The sequence below is a fragment of the Myotis daubentonii genome, chromosome 17 (genome assembly GCF_963259705.1).
Source record: "Myotis daubentonii chromosome 17, mMyoDau2.1, whole genome shotgun sequence".
NCBI lineage: Eukaryota > Metazoa > Chordata > Mammalia > Chiroptera > Vespertilionidae > Myotis > Myotis daubentonii.
Genome location: NC_081856.1, coordinates 10,018,802 through 10,043,596, shown reverse-complemented (window position 1 = coordinate 10,043,596; position 24,795 = coordinate 10,018,802). Strand labels below are relative to the sequence as shown.

Sequence of the window (24,795 nt, the reverse complement as noted above, 5' to 3'; positions counted from 1 at the left end):
CCTCATAGGATTATTTGAGGATTATACAAGATACGTAAAATGACCAGCACAGTGCCAAACATATATAGAAATCTCAATGAAGAAGACTGTTTATTATGTGTAATAAATGCACATATGCCTGTTCCCGACCTCTAATTGTTGGTCAGCCTAGCAATTGTTTTTCTTACAGTAGCAGCATCCCAACTTGAGAAACAGATCTTTTCCTGGCGCTGGAAGGGGCTCTTAACCCAACTCCACAGAGGACACTGGCCAGTAGGAGCCCTCCATCCCCTGAGAGTGAATAGTGACTGATTCAGAGATGGGCACAGGACGAAGCGAGGCCATTGGGACTCTCCTCAGGGACTTTTTGTGGGCACAGTTGGGACAGAGAGGTCCTCCGCTGGATGTGGGGTTGGTAGGACTTAAGCGTGCAGCAAGAAGAGCTCACCTGCGAGCAGCTGACATAAAGGAACATTGAGAGGAGGGCCTGAGGAAGGCGGAGATGGTTGTCCTCGTATCCAGCCATGCTTAAAGTTTGCTTCTGCCTTTTCAGTTACATGAGCCAATAAAACCCTCCATGGTTCTTGAGCCAGTTTGACTTGGGCTTCTATCTCCCTCAGAGTTCTGACTGCTCCATTATATTACAGGGAGATACTGGTCTGCCATTAAACAAGGTGACATAAAGCAACACTGAGACACAGAAAGGTGCTTGTTTTATATTTCATTTTTTTATTGAGTAAAATAACTTAGAGAATAAGAAGATACTAATAAGAATGAGAATAATATTCTATTTTATAAAGATATATAGAAAGAAGTCTGGAAGGCTATATGACAACAGATTAGCAAAACATATGTCTATTAACAGTTACTTATGCTACACAGCTTAATGCTGAATTTCTATGGGTGATGGGACTGTAGTAATTTGTATTTCTATGTTTTGGCTATATTATCTAATGTTTTTACAATGGATGTAGATTATTTGTTCAATTTTTAAAAGGAGGTTCCCCAAATGAGAAAAAGCAGCTCTTTCTTGCCACACCCACAAGCAGAGCATTAAATTCTAAGGACCCCTCTTGACATCCTTCAGGGTGACTGGGGCTGGGTTAACCTGTTCTGTGGGTTTGTGGCTCCTGGGTGTGCCGGGCCTCACAAAGGTTGAGCCAGTTAGAATCACAGAATCATCATTTACAAGTTTAAACAGTCTCAGGGCTGTTGAGAATTTCAGAATTAATCAACTGTGCCCCCTTGGGAGACGGGCAGGCAGAGTGATATGTATGCAGAGCTTTCAGAAGGGATTAATCATGGCTTTGGGAATTGCCCACGTGGTGGGAGGGGTTATGGGGATATTTACATGTGGTGTTACCCAGCACGCACACAGCACCCTGTTCATTGCTAAGTGTTTTACATCATGAGAGAGTTTCCCAGCAGAGAAAGGTAGGTTTGTCCACATTTTGAAGGTGGAGAAGTGATGGATCCAAAAATCAAAAATGACTCTCTCAGGGGTAGACAGCAGGAAGTGAGCTGAGATTTAGGGTTCGTGTCTGTGTCCTGTCTGGGTGCCAATCTTTTTCTATTAGGGCTGCCTCCGACATGTGCAGCATGCTGCCTCAGACAGAACAGGCCTCCCTCCCTCTCCTTCTAGGGGTATATTTTACAAATTCATAGCAAAGTTTTCTCTGGGTTTTTCCTTTTAGAAACACCCAAGGTTCTCTCCTGTAGACTATTTTTATCCATGCCCTAACTCAAGAAGCCAGATTCATTGTTGTGTATCTGCAATAGTCTCTTGGCTTCAAATTGGGGTTATTCCATGGAAAAGTCGCTACATTGCACGCATGCCTTCCACTGAGGTTTAGCTCACCTCCATCCTAGGCGTCCTCCTCCATCCCACCTCAGCCCACTGCTGCCCACCCTTCCCATCCCTTTGTGCACGCCGAGCTCCAGTCCTTGAATCATGCGCTGTGTTCCCGTTTGCCACGTGTACCTCCTATGGTTCCATGGCTGGAACACCTTCCTGCACCTTTCTCTGCTGTCCATCCTACACTGGAGCGTACCAGTCACAGAGTGCTCACTTGGTGTTAGGTTGCTGTTTAAGACTATGAATGTTAACTCGCTTAATCCTCACCAGAACCTAATGATGTAGGTACCATTACTATTCTCCCATTTTACAGATGAAGAAACAAAGGCACAGAAACTTGTTCAAGATTCCAGAGCTGGCAGGTGCTGCAAGCAACATTTGGACCAAGGCAGCTGGCTCCAGAGTCCACCCTCTTAAACCACCCTGCTTGGCTTCTCTTCTACACATCCTTTTACTCTGACCTGTGAAATCACTCCTGATACGTATTTCGGGAATTGCCCTCCTGCTCTGTGTACCCAGAGCCCTTTGCTGGTCCATAGAGGATTCCTGTTGTCTTTGAGTGAGGCTTTTATTAGCCTTCGTCCCCTACCAGTGGGGAGCTAGCTTTGTACGGACTGGGATTTGGTGCATCCACAGCATTCTCACTTCCAGATTCTTTCCTGGTGATTTGAAGCATTTGTGGGCTAAAATGAACTGAAACTTAATTAATTAGAAGGTCCCATAATGAATAAACTCTTAAAGACAGTCTTGGTAAGATGCTCCATAAAAGATTTAACTTAAGCTTCCAAATGTAGATACTTCTCCATTCAAGGGCTGGTTGTTTGAGGTTTTTTCAACCTCCTGCTTTTCCTTCCATTTCTTCTGAACTTTTAGACATTTCATAATTTGAGAGAATCACCATGAGGAGATAGAGGATGAGGAAAAGCATGTTGAGGTCATAGCAGTTCTGTCTCTTACCAGTTCAGTGACTTTAGGAAAGTCACTTGAGCTTCTGGAATCTGTTTCTTCAGCCATAAAGTGGGGTCATTATCATACTTAGTGACCTGGTACTGCATGTAAAGCAGCTGATCCAGGGCTTGGCTAATAATAAAAGCTGCATAATTTTCTTTTTCCTTCAGTCTTCAGTTCCTTCTTAAATAAATAGAAATTGGAAAAAAAAAATCTGAAGCTGTGCAATGTCCTGAAAGAAACAATTGCATAAATTTGCCCTGACCCGTCTGGCTCAGTGGATAGAATATCAGCCTGTGGACTGAACGGTCTCAGGTTTGATTCCGGTCAAGGGCACTGCCTGGGTTGTGGGCTCGATCCCCAGTAGGGGGCATGCAGGAGGCAGCCAATCAATGATTCTCTCTCATCATTGATGTTTCTATCTCTCTCTCCTTCTCCCTTCCTCTCTGAAATCAATAAAAATATTTAGAAAAAAAAGAAACAATTGCATAAATTCAACTTAACCCATATTTACCATTTGATGCAAAATTATTAAGTACCTACTATGTGCCAAGCGCTGAGCTAGCTTTGGAGTTACAAAGCCACCTAAGACACAGTGTGCCCTCAAGGAGCTCCCAGTCTGGTGGGGGGAACAGACCTGTAAGTAAATAACTCAAAATCAGAGCCAATTCCAAGGATTTGCTTTTCTATTAGAGAATTTATAGGACTGTGGAAGAGGGATGGCTTAAAGAAAAGCTTTGTGGGGAGGTAAGATCTAAGCTGGGCCTTAAAGAGGGATATGTTAGACAGAGTTCTTAGCTGCAAGCAACAGAAAGCTTCTTTAGCTAGCTTAACCAAAAGAAGAGCAAGGTATAAGAAAGAGATCAGGAGATCATGGAATTTACAGGAGGCTGAAATGACCAAATGAGCAGAATCAAGGGAGCCATGCATGAAGAATACAAACCCCACATGGAAAAAAAATGGGCTGGTTTGGCCTTGTTGCTACTGAGAATGTCCTTTTATTACCTGTCAAAGTCCCAGGGCAGAATGTATAACAAACTGAGCAAAGTCACATGTTCAGCCACTGGCCAAGTCAGGGTGAGGAACTGAAGGCTAGTAGCTTTGGCTTCTTTAGCAAGAGTTGGTCATTCCTTTCCAACTCTAAAAAACACACCACTAAGTTATTGAACTACCAGCAAAAATTAATTTATTCAGGGATAGCAAAGAATTGCAATTCAGGATATTCAAGTTATGACAAAACCATAGGCAAGTTTGGAGAAAGAGAAGAACTTTTTTTTTTTTTTAAATAGAGGAAGGGGGAAGTTAGGAGGAATTAATACAGAGTCCATTGGAAGAAACTGGAAGTTTGAAGTGTAGTGACTTTTCATTGGCTGAGCTGTTGCCAGGTCAGGAGAAAAATCTTCCATTCTCCTGCCGTGGTAGGAAAGTAAAAAACATCTTCCTGTAGGAGATGCAAGGTACGGCTCTTCCTGGTTGGGGTAACTGACGAGTAGTAGAGTGTGAGAGCTCCCCCTACAAATCCTCTTGACTCCAATTGTAGTTGAGGCTTCCTTTATTCATTTTCACGCCATCATGATCACAGGCATGGAGAATGCCCTTAGGATCAGCATTCTACTAGAAAGGTAGGGATGTTGGGTACTGGATGGCAAAAAGAACCCCAAGTTCCTCTATGGTAAGTAGAATTCCAACAGTAGGTGGCAAGGAAGGAAAGGCATGCCAGGAACAGAATAGAATCTGCAAAAGTAAGGGAGGGGGAATGTTCAGGATGGTGGAGGGAATGCAAGACAGCTTCGTGCCGTCAGACTGCGGTGCAATGCAGAAAGAGTTATACTGAAAGACAAAGGCAAATAGGTGGAGCCCAAATCACAGGCCTTATAAATGCCACAATTAAAAGCCTAGACCGTATGTTGTAGCCCAGAGCAGTCACAGAGGTATTTCAAGAAAGGAAGCCATGCCTGGGAGAGAAGATCAGGTTGAGGCTGTGTTTCTAACCTGTTTTCTCCACAGGCTCGCATGGGTGCTGACCGCACTGTCACAAGATCCATGAAGACTATGGGAGCACAGCCAGTGAGGCAGGAAGGAGTTCTCCCTCTGAGATCAGATTCAAGAGCATAGCTGGAGCCTGATGGCCTCGCAGAGCCAGAACTCAGAGCAGGAACTGAACTAATGAGATCGGCTTCACCGGAAGAAAAGCTTTTAAGTTGCTTCGTTTGCCACTGGATTTGCTCTCCCTAATTAGTCAAATTCAAGGCAACTGGGCAACTGTCCAGGTCTCCCTGGAAATCTGGGGTAGTATTTTCCCTACACAATATCCATTTCCATTTTCTGTGGTAACAGTCCCTCAATTTTTTAAGGCCTCCACACACTAAGTCCGAGAACTTTTAGAAGGGGTTGGCTACACTGGGGAAGAGATGTGGTGAGAGGAGGTCACTTTCCCAATGCTACTCAGTTCATAGCATTTGGGAGACCTCCCACTTAATTTTTATTCAGGTCAGAAGTTACAAAATGGCGGCTCATGAATCATTGCTGTCCATGGGATTCTGTTTGGCCTGCAAAATAGTGCCATTAAAAATAAAAATCACTAATTCACGGCACCAGCTGTGACCTGGTGCAATGCCCCCACAGGGTCCCAGGCCCGAGGCTCCCCCCAGGGCCGAGCCCTGAGTGCTCGAGGCCCCTCTATGTTGAGCTCCCCAGCAGCAGCAGGAGCAGGAAGCGCAGGCCACGCAGGCACCCAACTGAGACAGTGTCGGCTGCAGAAAAAGAGAAAGCACTGAACTGGCGGAAGCTACCAGAAACGTCATAAATGGTTTCATTCCCTTGAAGAAGCTATTATTGTAGCAGTAAATGGCCCAGCCATTGGACTGGAAGGATCCCCACATATTGCCTCTCTGTAATTGGTTTGGGCCGATGAAAAGGCTTGGGCTCAAACACCCTTTATTACCTTCGGACAGAGTGCAGATGACTGTTCCACCATTACGTTTCCCAAGATTATGGGAGGAGCATCTGCATGTGAAGCATGGATAGATGGCCCGGATCTGGCAGCGAAAGAAGGCCTGCTCCCCTGGGTGTCCTGGCCTGGGACCTTCACCCAAGAAGTCATGGGTCGCAAGCAGCCTGCCTTGTGTAATCCAGTTGTGCTGAGGAATCCAAAGCACCCCTGCACTGTAACATGATGATGGAGTTGGAGCCGGCCAATGGGAGGGAGTGTGAAGTGCTAAAGAATACCTGGGGTTCCGCCCAAGGGAGGGACTCCCTGTTGAAATACTTGAGAGGAAGATGGATGAGTTTTGATTGGCAGGCTGCCTGCTGATGACCCTGAAATTATAGAGCGGGACATCTGTAGCTCCAAGGTGCTCTAATCCATTCCCAAAGCCTGAAACAAGTTCACTCCAAGGTCACACTGGATGCAGGACTTGAAACATCCAAGCTATTTATTACCAAGGAGTTTTTAAGTACTGTAACTTTCAAATAAATGACTGCAAAGCTCCTTTGTCCAAAAGTCATTATTTTATACTTAATATATACACAAGTATGAACGTACAATGGCAAGCTCTAGACAGCTCTTTGAAGCTCTCGGTTTCTGTTTATCTTTTGGCTTGTATTGTATACAAAAGGAAAGTGTGTTTTGCTGGTTTGGGGTGGCAGAAAAGTCTAGAATAATGTTTGGTTTCCTTATTTTTTCCTTCTAGAACAGACTCTAAAGAGGCACCAGACAGCCTCACCTCCTCTGCACCAAATAGAGATACCGAAAGACCTGAAATGTGCTTTTGTTTCCAGGAAGGTACAGGTACCTCAGATGAAAAATCTAAATCAAAAGTAAGACATCTTTTCGGATATTTCTGATGAAATCTCCACTGATGAATATGGCCCCAAACTAAAGTATGCTTGGGATTTATGCCTCAAAAAATCAATTGCCTTTTCCTTCCTGTTTAATGTGTCTGGTTCTTACCCAGTTAACATGAAGAAACCACTGTCTCCAGAAGAAAGCTGGTTTTGCAGAAATAGCGAAGCACTGGGTAGCTTAGGTGTAAATATCTAAGTTACGTTAGCCTTCATGGGATTGATTTAAATAGTGTCTCTGACCCATCTGGAAACATGACTGCAATGCTTCTTGTTGCTGGGTGAGAAATACTACTTCATATTACACAATTTTGGTTTTCTATTTGCAGATAAGATTGATGGATTACACCAGAAAATATGTTTATGTTTGTAAGGTGTAATTTTTAGGTTCACTTAGGATATATTTTATTTAGTAAGTTAGAATTCTTTTGGCCCTAACTGGTTTGGCTCAGTGGATAGACCGTGGGCTTAAGGACTGAAGGGTCCCAGGTTCGATTCCGGTCAAGGGCATGTACCTTGGTTGTGGGCACATCCCCAGTAGAGGGCGTGCAGGAGGCAGCTGATTGATGTTTCTCTCTCATCAATGTTTCTAACTCTCTATCCCTCTCCCTTCCTCTGTAAAAAAACAATAAAAAATATTTTTAAAAATTGTTTTGGCACACTATTAAATGCAGAAACTCCTTTAAAACAAAAAAATAGAACTACCTTATAATTGACATTTAATGTTCTTGGTATCCGCTTTCATGTCGACACAGCATTCCGAGTACAGTGCAGTGCCCAAGAGTGCCCTGCGTAAACAGAGGTGCGCATTGCTCTCAGGAGTGGCTGGTTCCTGCATACAGATGCCTCTTATTAGTCAGGCTTCAGAGCTTGCAATCATACTGAATGTCTGGAAAGTGAAGTCAAAACCTTCCTTCTGTACAGTTTTGAAGTTTATACTTAGAACCGACCGCCTCCTGGCTGCAGGGAGAGCTCTACAGGGGGTAAATCTGCCTTTACCTGGGATTGGTTGGTGCAGTATTTTTGCATCTGCGGGCTCAAACACCATTTTTTTGTTCAGTATGAAATGTATATAAACTATACAATCTGTAAAGTTTTTATAAAACATTCAGCTGCCAGAACTGGTTAAATAAGATTAAGATTTTTAAATAAAAAATCATTAATATTTAAAAGTCAGGAGATTTTATCTATATTTCTGATTATCTTGAAAAAAAAAATGGGAAAGTCTGTCTACACTGGATTATTCTGCTCCTGGCAATTCTAGGCTGGAATTGAGCAGCTGCGCCTTTTAGACAGGTGTGAGCACCATGATTTGCCACAGTCTCCACCCAGCTGCTCCATTCACTTAGGTCACCAGCCTGGCACCTGAAGCATATGATGCACTGGAAATATCTCAAATTCTCCAGAACACAGATTTGGCTAAACACCTGCTTGTGGGTTTGACTTGCTACTGTTGATAAAATAATTCCCTGGAGGTATGAATAGACAAGTTAAAAATCTCTGGGGGCTTCATCCTGTCACACACACACACAAATAAACCCTGACTGGGTTGGAAGCAAAAGTTCAGGACATCCGGAGAAAAAGAACAGGAGAATAAGGCCCGTCCTCCTTGCCCTTACTCCATACCAAAAGAGTAGAGACCCTGGAGCCAGAGTGCCTGAGTTTGAAAGCCAGTTTCTCCAATCATTGTCAACATGCTCTTAGTCATGTTCACTAACTGTGCGGTGCCTATGTCCTCATCTGTACAAAGCACTATATTCCCCTCTTCTGTAAAATATAATGAAATTCTCATCTCATAGGGCTGCTGTGAGGATTCAAAGAGTTAAAACTCTTAAGAACAGTGCCTTGCACACAGCAAACTCTCAATGTTAATGTGTCCATTTCAGATAATGTTTTTAAATATATTTATATGTAAATTACATATAGCTACGAGGCCATATTTATAGATATATCATTTATCCTGGAAAATTACATGTTCCACATACATTTGTTGGAAGCACATTTCTATATAGCAAAATTATGATAACTTGGACCCTATGCCCTATAGTCCATGAAATATTTGGAATGCTTTTCCCTGGGGTAGGATTACCTAATGACCATGGGTCTCTTTGGGAAAGGATGAGGGACATCATTGCCATATGTGTTTTCGATAGTGTTACTGATCCTCCCTCCTGAGGACTTAACCATCTCCCTCAGGCAATGTGCTCTGCATTTGAAAACGGGCTCAGGCCTGGAAACTGAGCAAGGAATCAAGTTTTTATTGGAGCAGCTGCCCGTAGCCTCCTGATTGTCACTCTTGGTTTCTTTTGCTTGTAGGTAGAGCAATATTTTCCTTTGTTGCCCATACAAACACAGGAACAGAATTAAAGCCAGAAATGGAGATTCCCTCATTGCAATTGAGGAAAACCCAATTATTGGCTTAGATTTTTCTATTTGAATTTTCATCGATTCAACTCGATCCATTTAAAGTTGTTTTCTCAAAGCTGAAAAATTCTACCAGACTTGTGCACTTAGGGGGTTCAGTCTCCTGTGATTTTCACAATTTGCTTCAGGTGGAGGAGTATAATTCTGACCAGGAGGCGTGTAGAAAATCACCCCTCAGTTGGAGGATTGGCCAGAAGCATCTCTGCTTCCCCCTTTGTTGTGTACTCATCAGCAGAGCAGGTGCTTTCCTGGAATCTTGGCTGCCATCCTGGGGAGGTGAGATCACTGAACAGTGGGGGTGTGGGAGAGTTAGGTCTGTGCGCAATAACCGCTTTGGAGAATATTCTGGATTGAGGTAGTGGGGTCAGGAAAACACCCACAGGCTAAGGTTCTCTCATGAGTGTGCTGGCAGCATCTCAAACCATCTGGGTGGTCGGACAGAGTGCTGGAAAGCCTCAGCTAGAAAAGCAGGAGGTGATGGGATAGTGGGATGCTGGGATTACCAGCCTCTGCTGAGGTTTGTTTTGGGGTGAGTCATCTCAATGTCTAGAACAAGCAACTACGGCCAAGTTCATCAGCTAATTGCTCGGTCCTCATCTGCATCTCATGAGCATGGACAGAAGCTTTGCTTCTCACCAGAGATTTGTGCTCCTACCATAATCGATCAACAGGTCTGAAATCCCACAAGTGATTGTCCCTTTCTTCAAGCCATTGATTTATTTGGTTCTATCCTTCCTTCTTATGGCCCTAAATCTATATATCATATACATTATGTACCTATATTTTTATATCATGTATTACATACTTAAATATATTGATTATATAACATTAGATATATTTTATACATTAGAATACAAAAATATAGTAAATATAAATAATGTATTATAAATATACTAGAGGCCTGGTGCACAAAAATTTGTGCAATCAGGGGTAGGGGGGTCCCTCAGCCCAGCCTGTGCCCTCTCACAGTCTGGGACCCCTCAGGGGTGACCACTTGCTGGCTTAGGCCTGCTCCCTGGGGGATTGGGCCTAAGCTGGCAGTCAGACATCACTCTGGCAGCCCGGCAGCCCTCGGGGGATGCCCACTTGCCAGCAGGGAGCAGACCTAAGCTGCAGTTGGACATCCTTAGCGCTGCTGAGGAGGCAGGAGAGGATCCCACCACCACCGCTGTACTGGCAGCCATCAGCCTGGCTTGTGGCTGAGCAGAGCTCCCCACTGTGAGAGTGACTGACCACGAGAGGGCAGCTCCTGCATTGAGCGTCTGCCCCCTGGTGGTCAGTGTGTGTCATAGTGACCAGTCATTCCCAGTCTTTCTGCTGTTAGGGTCAGTTTGCATATTACCCTTTTACTATATAGGATAGAGGTCTGGTGCATGGGTGGGGCTGGCTGGTTTGCCCTGAAGGGTGTCCTGGATCAGGGTGGGGGTCCCCACTGGGGTCCCTGGCCAGCCTGGATGACGGGCTGATGGCTGTTTGCAGCTGGTCACACCCGCTTCAGGGTGGGGGTCCCCGTTTGGGTGGCTGGCCAGCCTGGGTGAGGGGCTGATGGCTGTTTGCAGCTGGTCACACCCCCTTCAGGTTGGGGGTCCCCACTGGGGTGCCTGGTCAGCCTGGATGATGGGCTGATGGCTGTTTGCAGCTGGTCACAACCCCTTCAGGGTGGGGGTCCCCACTGGGGTGTCTGGCCAGTCTGGGTAAGGGACTGAGGGCCGTTTTCAGGCTGGTGGGTGACTGAAGCTCCCAGCCTCTTTTCTTCTTCTTCTTTTTTTATTCTGGGATTTATTTACCTTCTATGGCTATCACTGGAGCTGAGAGCCAGCTCCAGCTCTGAGGCCGTGGCTGGCTGAAAGCAGGTATCTGGGTTTGTTTAGCTTCTATAATTGAAACTCTGTTACCATCACTGGCACGCTAAGCTCTGAGCGCGCTGCCCGCTGAAAGCAGGTATCTGGAGTTTGTTTAGCTTCTATAATGCAACATTGTTGCATCTGGAGCTCAGAGTTGGGCTGCAGCAGGCGGGGAACCTTGGCTTCCTCTGTCACTGGAGCAAGCAAGCCTCATGTTCACTTCAGCTGTGTGGCTGCCGGCTGCCACCTTGGCTGGCAGTTAATTTGCATATCTTGCTGATTAGCCAATGGGAAGGGTAGCGAAGTTACGATTTACTACCATGTTTCTCTATTATTAGATAGGATATATGTATATTTATAGTAATATACCTTCATTAAACCCTTACCATATGTTTGAGTTACTTGTCTATTTTTTTCCCATTGGACTGAACTCTCTCCAATTATAATTGGATTATATTAATCAGAATTTAATTAGTACCTTTTGAGTGTCTGGTCCTCAGAACTCAATAAATGTTTGCTGAATGATTGAAATTAGTACAATGTCTGCTCATAGAAAATATTAAGCAAATGCTTGATGAATGAATGAATGAATGAACAAATTAATAGATGAGCATAGTCTTGGGCCCAAAGTGGATCAGTCCCATATGAACGTTTTGCAGGGCCTGAGCAAGAGAACAAGTTGAGACCCACTTACTAGATGTCCAAATAATTAAAGTTACAAAACAAGTTAACATACTGCTAAATACAATGTTGTCTCCTCCTACCGCAATAATACATCTTTATAACAAAAAAGTCAAGAGATACATGAAGTTATATATGTATATATGTACACATGAAGTTATATATGTATATATGTATATATGAAAAAATATCAAAGATGTCCAAGTCTAATTAATATCACAAATATTTAGGTATTTTGTTGAAAGGCTGATGTTGGGATAAATAATAAAAGAAAGGCATACATGATGTATAAATTATTACAGAACTAATCTATACCATTTACTTTTCTCACCTTTATTTTAGTAAAAGCACTGGTAAGTTTTTTGTTGTTATAATTGAGCTTTTCACAAAGTTTGTGTTCTATTGACAGTAATGCCAGATTGTATAACCTTTCTTCATTAACAACAGTGTGTAGCTCTATGCAGGAATTAATTTCAATTTGAGAACAAATATACAAGCTCATAGGGACAAGAGTATTAAGTGCAGCAGTCTATTTTAGTTAGGGTTAGAGTGACTAAAAGAGAAACAAATGGGGCTATCACTGTGGGAATGGTCGAGTAAATTGTGGCATAGCTACACTGTTATATGCAGACACTTAAAGGAATAAGTAGGTGCCATTAACAATTGACATGGAGGGATTTCCTTGAGTTATTTCTGAGAAAAGCCATATGTAAAGAAATGTGTATAATTCAGCTCAATCCTGTAAAATAGACAATAACAAAAACCTGTGTGTATGTATTTTTTACATATTTATATATGATTTATTTGCATATGGAGAAAAGTATGGCAGGAATCACAATTATTCTTAACCTAGGTTATATATATATGTGTGTGTGTGTGTGTGTGTGTAGTGATATAGGTATAATAGGGAGGTGGATATGAAAACGTAAAATCTGGCTAAAATGAATTCTCCATGTTTGATTTGATCTCAATTATTAAATACTAGAGGCCTGGTGCACGAATTCATGGGTGGGGACAGGTGGGGTCTGGTTGGCCCCGCTCCCAATCGGGGTCGGGGGGCCAATGGGGGTGGGGCCAGGCAGGGGGAGGGGCCATGGGTGGTTGGCCAGCCGGCCCTGTCCTCTGGTTGAACTTCCGGTAGAACTCCTGGCCAAGGGGACAATTTGCATATTAGCCTTTTATTATATAGGATTCTATATGTGTTTTATGAAAGATAGGAAATTGGGGGAATGTTTGTATTCATATTTACTGATATGTAGGGGTGATCAGATATATAATTGTCCCGAAAAAAAGATACTGTGCTCTTCTTCTGTGTCATTCACAGTGAACAAACAAACTAAACACCCTGTCCATATGTGTCTATGCTTTTAGACGGATGAAGGAGGAGAAAGATATGGAAAGACATGTACCAGTCTTTTAACATGAGCTCCCTTGGGGGGGCTGAATAAAATATGAAGCAGAACGAAGACACATCTCTTTTTTATTTTACTGGTTAATGTAAACTGTAATATATTGCATTTATAATTTGGGAAATAACAAATCAGGACTTTCTTAAAAAATAGAAGTCCTTGGAGACCACCTTTCTTAAGATATAAGGCCGAAGTGGCAAGACCATAGAACTTTAACATGCATCAGAATTACTGTAGTGGGGCATTTGCCCTGTGGTCAAATCTTGAAGGCAGAGAACTCTGAACCCAGCCATCAACATCTGTAAGAGGCTCAGGTTACAGAGAGACTTGAGTTCAAATTCTTGCTCTATGACGTAAGAGCTGGGGAGTTTGGGCAAGTCATTTTATTTTCCCATGGCTTAGCTCTTTCACCTGTAAAATGAGCATAATAATAACTACTTCACAGGGGGGATGAAGAAACAAAAGGAAATGCAAGCACAGTGCCTGACACCAATTCAAATACCAATTTCTGCGAGTGTTAGCGGGCAGGCCTGTGAAATCTGTGTCGGCAACTCTGCTGTGGGTTGGAATGTTTCCAGATTCTTAGCTCTAGGGGTGGGAGGGGACTGCTGGGCTAAGCAGCCTTGCTTAGTGAGCTGTGGCCCTGGCTTGTTAGGTAGGGCTCTGTTAAAGGTGCTGCAGGCTCCCAGGCACTGTTCCCTACATGTCCTCCCTTGGGGAAAGGCCTCTCTATTGAGGAACAGTTCCTGCCATCCAACCTGGGAGCTGCTGCTATGGAATAACCCCAACTCTAGGCCTGTCTTCCTCGATGTGTCTAGTTCATTCCACTAGATCATTGGACAGGTGTTGTACCCATAAACTTCAGAGTAAGTCTGGGTGCAACCCATAAACACGGCTCCTCCTCTTCATGGTACATACTTGCAGTGACCAGGATTTCAAAATTAGATTGTTATGGGTTTGTCCTTGGCTATGCGATGACAGAATAAATAAGGATTGAAATGTGAGTGCTCTTATTTATTTCCCACCCCCTGCTCATTAAAGAGGATTCTGACTTGGACTACTTAGTTCTCACCCTCCTCCACCCTCCGAGGAGGACCTGGTGTTGCTAGACCAGTTGACAAATTAGGGATACCTGCTTTGCTGTATAACGTGGTAACCCAATCACAGAGTGAAAGCCCATCATACTCTCAAGTCCCTCCCACCCTCCAAGGGAAGGGATGTGCCTCATAGCAGGAATCTTGGGGACCGTGTGAGAATTCTGCCTACAACCATATCTAAAAATCCAGGGGATGTGGCAGTGTTATGAGGAAACTTTGATTCCCAGTTTCTTTTTGTGTCTTCCTGCTCCACCTGAGGGCTGTACTGGAAGTAGCTCTCTAGATGCCCCTAGATTAAGAAAACTTATTTCCTACTCTTTCTGTAGCCTTTCCTCTATTTCCCCTCAGGTTGCCAAGTTGCCCTGGGTAGCAAATAAACTTCAGCTTTCTCACCAACCTGCTGTCTATTGTTTATCTGTTGAGAATTGTCGATTGCATTTGGGGTTCCTCAGAAAATGAAGCCCCAATGCCCTAAGCACTGATTGTAAGAGATTAACTTCTCTAGTGCAGCCATGGTGGGACTAGTTAAGCAACATTCATATGACAATTGAGAAAATGGTCGTCTCTGTCTCTGATTCAGATGAGGAACACTGGTTAGGATTAGGCCGTCTGATGACCTGCTGTTGTTGGCCATGGGTGGTGGTCAGGGAAATGATACCATGGGTGCTGTGCATTTGTCAACCAAGTCCCTGCCTTCAGGATTGATGCATCGCCCTTGCAGACTAGCCCTTCTTGAATTTCTCCCAAGTAGGCAGTTCCAAGGCCTCCACTGCTGTGCACACAGAGTGTGAGAGAGAGGGTCCTTCTAATAGCTGGGGAGCTAAGTTTCTCCCCTGAACCCCCTTTCTAACGCTACCGTACTTTTTACTCCTCTCCTTCTTCCTAGTATTAGTAAAAGGAGTCACATCCCAGAGCTAAAGCAGAAGGCACTGGGCAAATCGTGATTGTCCGTCGAAAGCCTTGCTTTGCCTTTAATGAGTCCTTAATACTTAATAAGAAACAACAGGCCCAAAATGGAGTAACTCGTGCTAAGCCCCACCAAGACGTAATAGCCAACCCGGCTGAAGTTTCAGCTCCTCCCAGGAGTGAAATTTTAAACCAAGAAGACATCAATCTTAGTTAATATGAGCACTATTGTCTTTCCTCAAACAAAGGCAACCCTGCCTGGAAAAAATATCATTCTTCTTTGCTAATTACTTTTTTTTTTTTTTGCTAATAACTTCCTTGTCCCACCCAGTTTCTGCCTCTAAAAACTTTTATTTTGTACAGCTTCTCTGAGTACCTCTCTTACTTACCAGATGGGATGCTGCCCAATTCATAAATTGTTCAATGCAGTCAATTAGATTTTTAAATTTACTTGGTTGACTTTTTGTTCTTTAACAATACATTGTTAGTAATGAGAATGCCTTGACAATTTCAACCAGATCAAATCAGCAGAAATCATCCTTCCTTCATTCACCTAAAACATGAAAATGCACTTTCAACAGTAGCAGCTAAGCCAATTCACACTGCCCAGGGAGGGGTGTAAATGCCGGGGGTGTTTGTGTTGTCTACTGAACTGTGAGTTGACAGAAAGAGACCACATCTTGTTCTTCATTTAACTGCTAATGCCTGCATATGGCTCATTCATAGTAGCCTCAGTACATTCTTGGTGGAATGAATGAATTAATGAGTACATTTACTACATGACTTCTCTGTACTCAGGACCAAATAGCCTTGTTTTCTCTCTGTTTTTTAATAACGTCCAAAAGTGCAACCTCTCTCTTGCCTTCATCTTTATAAGACAGTCTGGTTTGATGGCAAGGGAAACAAGCCGTGGGAAGAAGGTAAGTGAATTACACCAGGATCTGAAAGGAAACAGATAATGCTGGTGATTGTTCTTCCCAGCTTGTAACAGGCAGGATATACATATAAGTTAGAGAAGAGGAAATTCAAAACAGACACAGGGAAGCAGGTTGGAGATTTTGAAGAATAGCATGATGGGAATCTACTTACTCAGAGGCAATTAGTCTATGACCCTAGGCATATCATGTGTCACTTTGCTGTTATTGTTTGAATGAAATGAAATTTCATAAACCTGGAAGCCCCACCCCTTCCTGTCTATTTCATTGGAGCAGGCATTATTTTTCAAGGGGCGAGGTTTGGGTTACTAATGAGTGCCTTCCCCTTCATTGTAAGCTCATGTTAACAGAAGGGGAGTGCTGTCTTTCTTCTCCATGATCCCCCCTCAACCCCCACAATCCCATCTTTTTTGCTGAACTTTAATTTTCAAGGCATTCATGGAACATAAAACCCTCGATTATAGCTTTTCACTAGACATACCATGGACAACTTAAATTTATCTTGGTTTTGGAAAACAAATGTAGCTGCTTTCATCTAAAAACAAAAGTAGTTAACAGATGGCTATTTTGAGCTCAGGAGAATGACTTCCCTTACCCATGGCAACTTGCAACTCAAAGCCCTTGAACTGCCCCGTGAACTAAATGGTTGCTACTCTAAATGACAGAGATGGGCCCACAAATTGTGCTTCAAGCACTGCAGGGGTTCAGAAGCCAGTGCTTTGCAGTGGAAAATCTGGGCCTGATGGTGAGTCTGGTTAAACTCCAGACCAGGCAGATAGGGTACACAATGGGGAACTGAAGGGTGAAAATCATGTGGTTGGCTCCCACGGAGCTAGCAAGCTTGGCAAATGCTGGAAGAGGACCCAGGGGAGCTCTCAAGACAGCCAGCCCCCTGGGTTCTACCTCCAAGTGCCCCAGCTGGCCACCTATTACGTTCAACTTGAAATAAGCAAACAGGCAACTGCCTCCTGTCCCTACAGAACTCCAGGACCCGGCCATCCATCAGTCTTCCCTCGCTTGCAGTGTGTGCGTAGTGGCTCTTTCCTAAACAGGGTCCTGCCCCCATGCACTATCTTCCTTGTAGGATAAAGATTTGCCTCATAGATATATGCAAATCCATTCGCTCCAAGTCTCGGATGGATTCCTAGAAAAATGGGAAGAGGGGCTCAGGAAAGCTTCCTCAACTGCTCCTGGTGCCAAATAAAGGTTTTCTAGAAGGGAGGCCACATGAACACTTAAATGCCTTCGGGCCAGCAGGGAATAAATGAGAGAATTAAGTGGGGGAGGTTATGACAAAATCCATTCCGTGTCTATAGGCATTCAAATTCAGTTGTTTGTTTGTTTTCTTACACTGTTGACCTGCCAAACCAAACACAGCTGCGAGCTGACTTTGGTTTCTAAGCCAAGAGTTTGCCACACCCTGCCCAGGTGGTCTTCTGGACTGGTTGGGTGTGCTGTGTTCCTCACATGGCCGTGGGAGGAGGTCAGATAAGCGCTGGGTCTAACCCTCACCCCAGGCCAGCACTACCCACTTGGGGACTTTGGACAATTACCTCTCCTCTCTGAGCTTCAGTCTCCTCATTTGTAAAATGGAGATAATGCCCTCCTTGCAAACTCAATGTGCGAGGATTGGGTGGGATTTTGTATTGAGAGTATTTGCCACTGCACCTGGCATCATTGAGAAGTGGCAGTGAAGCCACCAGCCATGCTCACGCATCGAGCCTCCAATACAAAGCAGCTGTGAGCATCCAGCCGGGTCACATCTAACCTCAGAGCCTCCTCTTGCACAGACAGCTGTCTGGTTCCTCACCTCCTGATCCGTTCCTGGGTCTCTCGCATTCTGAGCCCCAGCTTTCTTCCCTCCTGGTCCCCAACTATAAGTTCAGCTTCTCTGGTTGGACTCCGGGGCTCCTTCCTGGAGGAAGGTTTGCAACTATCCTCCAGATGTAGAGCCAGAGCATCCCTTCAAGAAATATCTGGATTCAAATTAGCTAGCTGCTTCAAGTCTAGATTCTGAGGTGCCTGGTTCTATCACCCATCAGAAGGGGAGAAGATAGTGATATTGGAAACTGACTGAAAATGTGACACAGAGGGGCTCGGCTCCCAGCCCTCATGGGGTTCCAGCAGTGGCTCAATTCTCTATGGTCTCAGAATTTTCATAGATGCTTTTTCCTTGCTTCTCTATTTTCCCTGACCAAACCATATCCATGCTTCAGTCTCAGTATAACTATCCCTTTCTCAGAGAAGCTGTTAGGAGTAAATGTTTGTGTCCCCCAAACCCCAATCCATATCTTGAAGCCCCGACTCACAAAGTGATAATATTTGGAGGTGGGGCCTTTGGGAGGTAATCAGGTTTAGATGAGGTCATGAGAATGGGACTCACACGATGGGATTGAGGCCCTAATGAGAAGAGTTGAAGACCAGAGCCCTCTCTCCCTCTGCCATGTGAAGGCACAACGATACACAGCCAGCTCAAACCAGCACCTTCATCTTGAACTTCCAGCTCCAGAACTGCGAGAAATGTTTGTTGTTTAAGCCACCCAGTCCATGGTATTTGGTTACTAGAGTAGCCTGCAATGCTAAGACAGAGCTTTCCTTGACTAACAATGATACATTTGAGCTCCCCCCTCAATTCTATTCCCTCAGGGAAAATTCTATGTATGTTCTTTCTTGTTGATTATAATTTGTACTTATACAAATTATGTCCTTGAGTGATGATTTGTTTAACGTTTTCTTCTCCTATATTTATTAGGAGATATACATACCCAAATGACATAACAGAAATTTATTTCTCTTTCACATAAAACTTGGACTTGGTATGGGTTCCCTAAGTGGCACCTTCACTTATGTGGTCCGAAATAGCAAATCACAGAATCCTCTTGCCTGCCCGCGGAAGCAGGAGAAGGGGAAAGGGGAGTCACAGCCTTTCTCTTTAAGGGCTGGAGCCAAAAGTTGCATGTGTCACTTCCACTCAAATACCATTGGTCAGAACCCGGTCACAGAACCACATGCAACTACAAAGTAGGAGAGGAAATGCAGTCTTTATTCTGGGCATCTGTTTACCCAGCTGAAAAGACATTCCATTGCTGTAGCAGAAGAGCAAGTGGATGCTGGAGGACAGGCAGCAGACTACCTGCCACCCACTCTGACTACAGGAAACATGACTGGAGGGACCAACTTTCTAACTGTCAAGACCTTGGATTTAGCGTCAAGTCTAGTGCTTGGTGTAGGTGAGAGATGGGTTAGATAGCAGAGTGGAGATTTACCATAGTGGACAGGCTTGGGATGCAGGGCTTGCCAAGGGGGATAAGCATAGGTGTCTACGGGGAAGGGCCATGCACCCAAATGTGTTTTCTCTTGTATCATTTACCTTTTCAAGCATTTCTTCCTTAACTACCCAACTAAATTCTAAGCTATTTAAGTAGAAATTCAGGAAAAATATAAATACAGGTTCAAATCCTGTTTCTACCATTTAACCAGCTGTAGGAACTTTAACCTCAGGAAAATTGACGATTAAAATACCATGTAAATGTAAATGCTTAGCACTGTGCCTGGTGTATCTATTGAGAACCCAATAAATCAATTGTGGCTTTTATACTGCTGTGTAGCCAGCCCGCCCCTTACCCTTTCTAGAACCTAGCGCAGGGAGTGGCAGTCACTATTTGTTGGTGGATAGGTATGTGAGTAGGACAATCTCTATGCACTGAAAAGACCGGCACATTTTCTAGGGAAGAATTTGTGTCTGCTGGGCCTCTACCCGACTTCCTGTTCAGAGTGGTGCCTTCCCCAAGGGCCCAATTGCTCCTCTTTCCCAGGCAACAGCCTCTTCTTCCTGGATAGGACAGGCTGAGTTCTGTGGCAATGACCGGTGGCTGGTTTTCAGAGGCTCAGCACGCACACCCAGATCAAATGTCACCTCTTCTGTGAAGCCTCCCATTCCTCTTCCTCCCATCACTTCCTGCCCAGGAAGGCCTAGTGGGATGAGTCACTTCCTCTGTAGTCTTGCTGCTCCCTGCCCGTTTCAGGGGGAGATCTCAGGCTGGTTCCATTTAGTATCACCCAAGCACAAGCCTATGAAGCTTTTCCTTCTGCCCCTTAACTACTCAGAGCCTCAGGCCATTAAAAAGAAGGTTACCTATGCAATGTGGGTCAGAATGTGGTTGAGCAAAGTTTAGGGGGCACACATGGAACCACTTTTTCTGGTTGCTGATGAGAAATTCAAATGCCAAGGACAAATAGTATCTTCCCCAGCATGGGGGATCTGGGCAGCTCAGAGGTAGAGAAAGAAAACAGGCTGCAAGTGAATGCCAACCAAGTAGGAAACCCTATTTCTGGCATTGAACAAATGATTGCTGGAATGGAGATCAGGTGGTTCTATGAATACTGGTTCTGCAGTCTTCTCTCTACCTAGTTCCTCTAGGTTGGACCATTTATCTCGGGCCTCATAAGCCCCATTTCCAGCTCCCCTTCAGGAGAGGGGAGCCTCGTTTCTCATCTTGGAGGTGGGGTGGCTGGGGTGGCGGGGGCTTCACCTGCTTCCCTTTGTAATTTCTACACTTTTAGTCTCCTCCAGTTCAGGCTTTTGACTAAACACTCAAAACCTTTTTCTCTAATTCCTCTGTATCATCCCTTTGCTGAGACACAGATGTAATACCATTTGGTTATCTGGGGGTGGGGTAGGGGAATGGGTCACTAGGCAGCAAAAAGCATGAGTGGGTGGTTGGAGGGAAGTAGCCATTAAGATTTCAGAGATCTTCCACCACATAGTCTTGTAAGTGAAGTGTTTATTTTCATCTCCCTCATTAGACAGCGCCTTGCCCACTGAAACTGTGCATTATTGTTTTTGCGTTCAAGGCCTTTGTGGGGTGACATTTTTGGTAAATACTTATAAATGAATGGCCATAAATGTGTGTGGGAATTCATTTGGAAAATGATCCTTACATTGTGAGCACTTTACAGATTTGTCTCCATTACTTTTAATCCTCAAAACAATCTGTGTGAAAGGACAGGCATTATTTTTCACTTTATGGAGACGAGAGAATCAGAAGATTTATCTAGGGTCCCTTTGCTGCTAAAAGCAAAGTTGAGATTGAGACCAAGGTCTACTGGCTTCAGCATGAGGAGGGAGAGCAGGAAAGGGACAGGGTGAGGGTACGTGCCATCACTGGAAGTCTGGGCCCCTGTGAACATGCTCAGCTGACCTTTGAAGGTCCTTATTTTAGGGACTTTCATACTGAACCCTGCAGTTGGAGAATAATCTGGAAAAGGATGCTAATACTGGGTAATGCATCACTTGGTCACAGGAGATAGAAGGTTTCACCACTTTAGCATAAAGCAGTTCTCCAACTTTTGGATCCCCTTTGCATTCTTAAAATTATTGAGGACCTAAAAGAGCTTTTGTTTATATGGGTTATGCCTATTGATCTTTGCAATGAGCAAAATTAAAACGGAGTGTTTTTAATGTTTATTCATATAAAGATATTTAGTGTAAATATCATTTTACATGTTTACATCTTCACAATAAAATGTTTGTTGTTAGTTTTTGTTTGTTTGTTTTCCCTTTGTCTCCAATGAGCAGCGGCATCAGCCCATCCCCACATGGGAAACAGGTCCCAGGTCAAAAGGCAGCCTCCACTTAGGCACTTGAAGGCAGGGGCTTGGGGGGGGGGCTATTCAGGCTCAGACCACCCCACCCACTTGGTGTGAACTGTATTTGGAGAGCCCACACCCCAATTCTGGATAGGTGGCATTTCACCTTCTTGGCAACAAGTCCCTGGGAGCATCACAGAGGACAAGGGCAGGGGGAGAGGAGGAAGGCTGGGACCCCTGTCCCCTGGGACAAGTTCAAAATTAGGGGAGGTTGTTAGAGATTTGGGGGCAGGGCAGCTGGAACCCTCCTTTGGGGAGGGAGTGGCTAAGAGATTGAGGAAACTTTCTGAACTCCCCTGACAAGAGCTGTAAATTAGAGGGGACTAGTGTGGGTTGGGGCTCAGCTGTCCATTAAGTTGTCTGGCTTAATGGATGGCAGCTGGATTCTCTAATCTGGCTCTGCATTCAGTTTCCCCCACCATAATATTTTTAAATTAAAGTCCATGTCGAATGTCCAGCCTCTCATAGCTAGGTAATGGGGAAAGGAAGAAGTATGTTAATAGCCTCTTCAGATAATTGTAGGTATTCTTTTTTGATACGCCACAAAACTCGACAAGTGGAAGTTTCAAGATTAATTGCAATATGAAATTTGAAAACATATTAATGAAATGTTTATACTCTGTCATATTAAAACCAATTGATGGATCTTATGCTTTGAATGGACCTTTGATCCATGCTGACTTGTACCATCCTGCATTGGTCACTTGCAGATTACTAGTTTGCTGAGTTATGCTGCTCTCCTAAGTGTAAGCAAACCCCCCAAAATCACTTATTAATATGACCACTAATATCACCAGAAAATCTTTTTTAAGTATTGGAAAGCTCTCAAACTCATAGTGGCAAGTTTTTCTCAAAATTCTAATTTTCACTTGAGAGCTCAAATTTTATCATTAGCAACAAATATTGTTTTAAGTTCATTGTTTAAGTGACAAGTTCACTTTGTTCATTTGTTAGGAAAATGTCTGCCAGATATCCCAGGTTAAATAACTACAGTGTATTAGTCATTCTCTTGTACTCCACATTGCGGGGAAAGAGAAGACAGGTTAGCTTGCAGCACTAATACTTGCAGCAGCACTTTTCCTCAAGACAACACCTTATTTTGGTACACAGCAGAAAGCTTTTTGTGGTCCCATTTAATCATACGTTAGTGTGAAATTGGCTATTTTGCCACCTGTGAGTACTTGTGGGTGAAGAACTCAATGACAACCAGTACATGTTGGTGACACTGCCTTAATTCACACTACCAGCAGTTTTATCCACCTTTGCTTTGGCACCATGAATTAAAATGTGAACACAGTAAAAAGGCAACTGTTGCCTTAGTATTATAAAGGAAGTAACTCTGACCTTGAAGACCTTCTGAAAAATCTTGGGGATCCCTGGGGGTCAATGGACTATCCTTTGAGAACCACTCATCTCAAGCAATAACTAGTGGTAGAAATTCAAGTCAACTGATAGAGGAGAATAGTCATTACTTTGGGTAGCAGGAGATTTGTGTTTAGACCCAGCCCTTCTCTGGACCTCAGTAGTATCTTCTGTAGACAGGGATAGACAATTATTAATTCTAGGAGAATGGAAGCTTGGGTCTCTAGTCATATTGCAAGAGGACCATCTGCTAGACCTACGTAACTCCAGCCAGAAGGAGACGGAGCTCCGACCCCATAATGTCACCACTTCCAGAGAGTAGAAGGTGCCTCTTCCTGCACCTACCCTTGAATCTCAAGTGGGCCCTCAGTTCTGTACAGCAACCCTACATTTCTTTAGTCAGGTACTCTTCAACTTTCCAAGACAAGCACAGAGGAAAACTTCTGGGCTCTAGGGCAAAGAAAAGAGGTCTTTTGGTTTGGTGTCAAACCAAAAGCACAGTTCATAAAAGAAAAAACTGATAAATTGGATCTCACAAAAATGAAAAGCCTTTGTTCTATGAAAGATCTTGTTAGAATGGAAAGACAAGCTGCACACCAAGTGAAAATATTTGCAAGTCACGTAACAAAGGACTTGCCTCTAGATTATATAAAGAACTCTCAAAAGTGAACAACAAAACTGTTTAAAAAAAATAGAAAATGAGCAAAAGATACAAACTTTTCATTGAGAAGGATGTATAGAAGGTAAATGAGAATGTGACAAATGTTCAACATCGTTACCACAAGGAAATGCAAGTGAAAACCACAAAGTTATCTTGGTTATGATACTGTACTGGAGTTTAGCAAGATGTTACAATTGGGGGAAAATAGGAAAAGGGTACACAGGATCTTTTTGTCTGATTTATTACAACTGCATTTGAATCCTCAAGTCTTTTGGGCGGGGGAGTAGTTTAAAAATAGAAGCTGTCACACAGTTCACACAGCCCTGCTCCAAACCCCCAAGATTTCCCCATCATGCTTAGAATAAATCTAAACCACTGATCATGTTTGACAAGTTCTCCAGGGTCTCACCCATCCCTCCAAGGTCATCTCCTACCACTCCCTTCCTCACTTACACTTCTCCTGGAACACTGGCTTACTTGTGATTCCTTGAATATCCAGGCCAGTTCCAACCTCGGGCCTTTGTATTTGATGATTCCTCTGCTGGGAATTTTCTTTCCTCAGATCTTTGCATGGTTTTCCCTCATCACTTGGTCTTGATCAAATATTATAGAAAGGCTTTTCTTTTTTTAATTATCTAGCCAAAATAGCACCCACACTCTCACTCTTGCCCCTATCACTCTACTCTGACAGTATTTGCTTATTTGTGTATCATTTGTCTCCCTAACTAGACTATAGGCTGCTTGTGGGTAGGGTCCTTGTTCACAACTGCATCTCCACATGCATGGCACATGGCAGGAGCTCGATAAATCTTGTTGAATGGATGAATGAATGAATGAGTGAAAATGGCAAGTTGACATAGGCGAATGTTCGCTTTGCCACACATTGCTCCGTACTAAGCTCTCCTCCTTACATTCCTAGCAAAGCAAATCTGCCCAGGCACAGGAGAATAATTCCATCAATAGGCACACCCAGGCTTGAGGCCCACCTCGGACACTCTACTGGCCATGTGAATTTGAACACATCACAGTACCTTTTTGAGTCTCTATTTCATCATCTGAGATAAGAATTGCCCCAAGGAGCCTGGAGATAAGAAGATATTTATATCTCTCCCTCAACCCTGCTTCTCCCGATTCCCATCTCAGCACATGGTCCCCTATCCACTTGCCCCGCCAGGAACCTGGATGAGTCAGTCTGTGCCTTT

At 43.8% G+C, this 24,795-nt stretch overlaps 1 pseudogene; it reads left to right on the top strand.

Annotated features, from left to right (window-relative positions):
- The first annotated feature begins 4,354 nt into the window (after positions 1-4,354).
- Positions 4,355-6,159, top strand: LOC132220105 (chromodomain Y-like protein; annotated as a pseudogene).
- Positions 6,160-24,795: the final 18,636 nt, after the last annotated feature.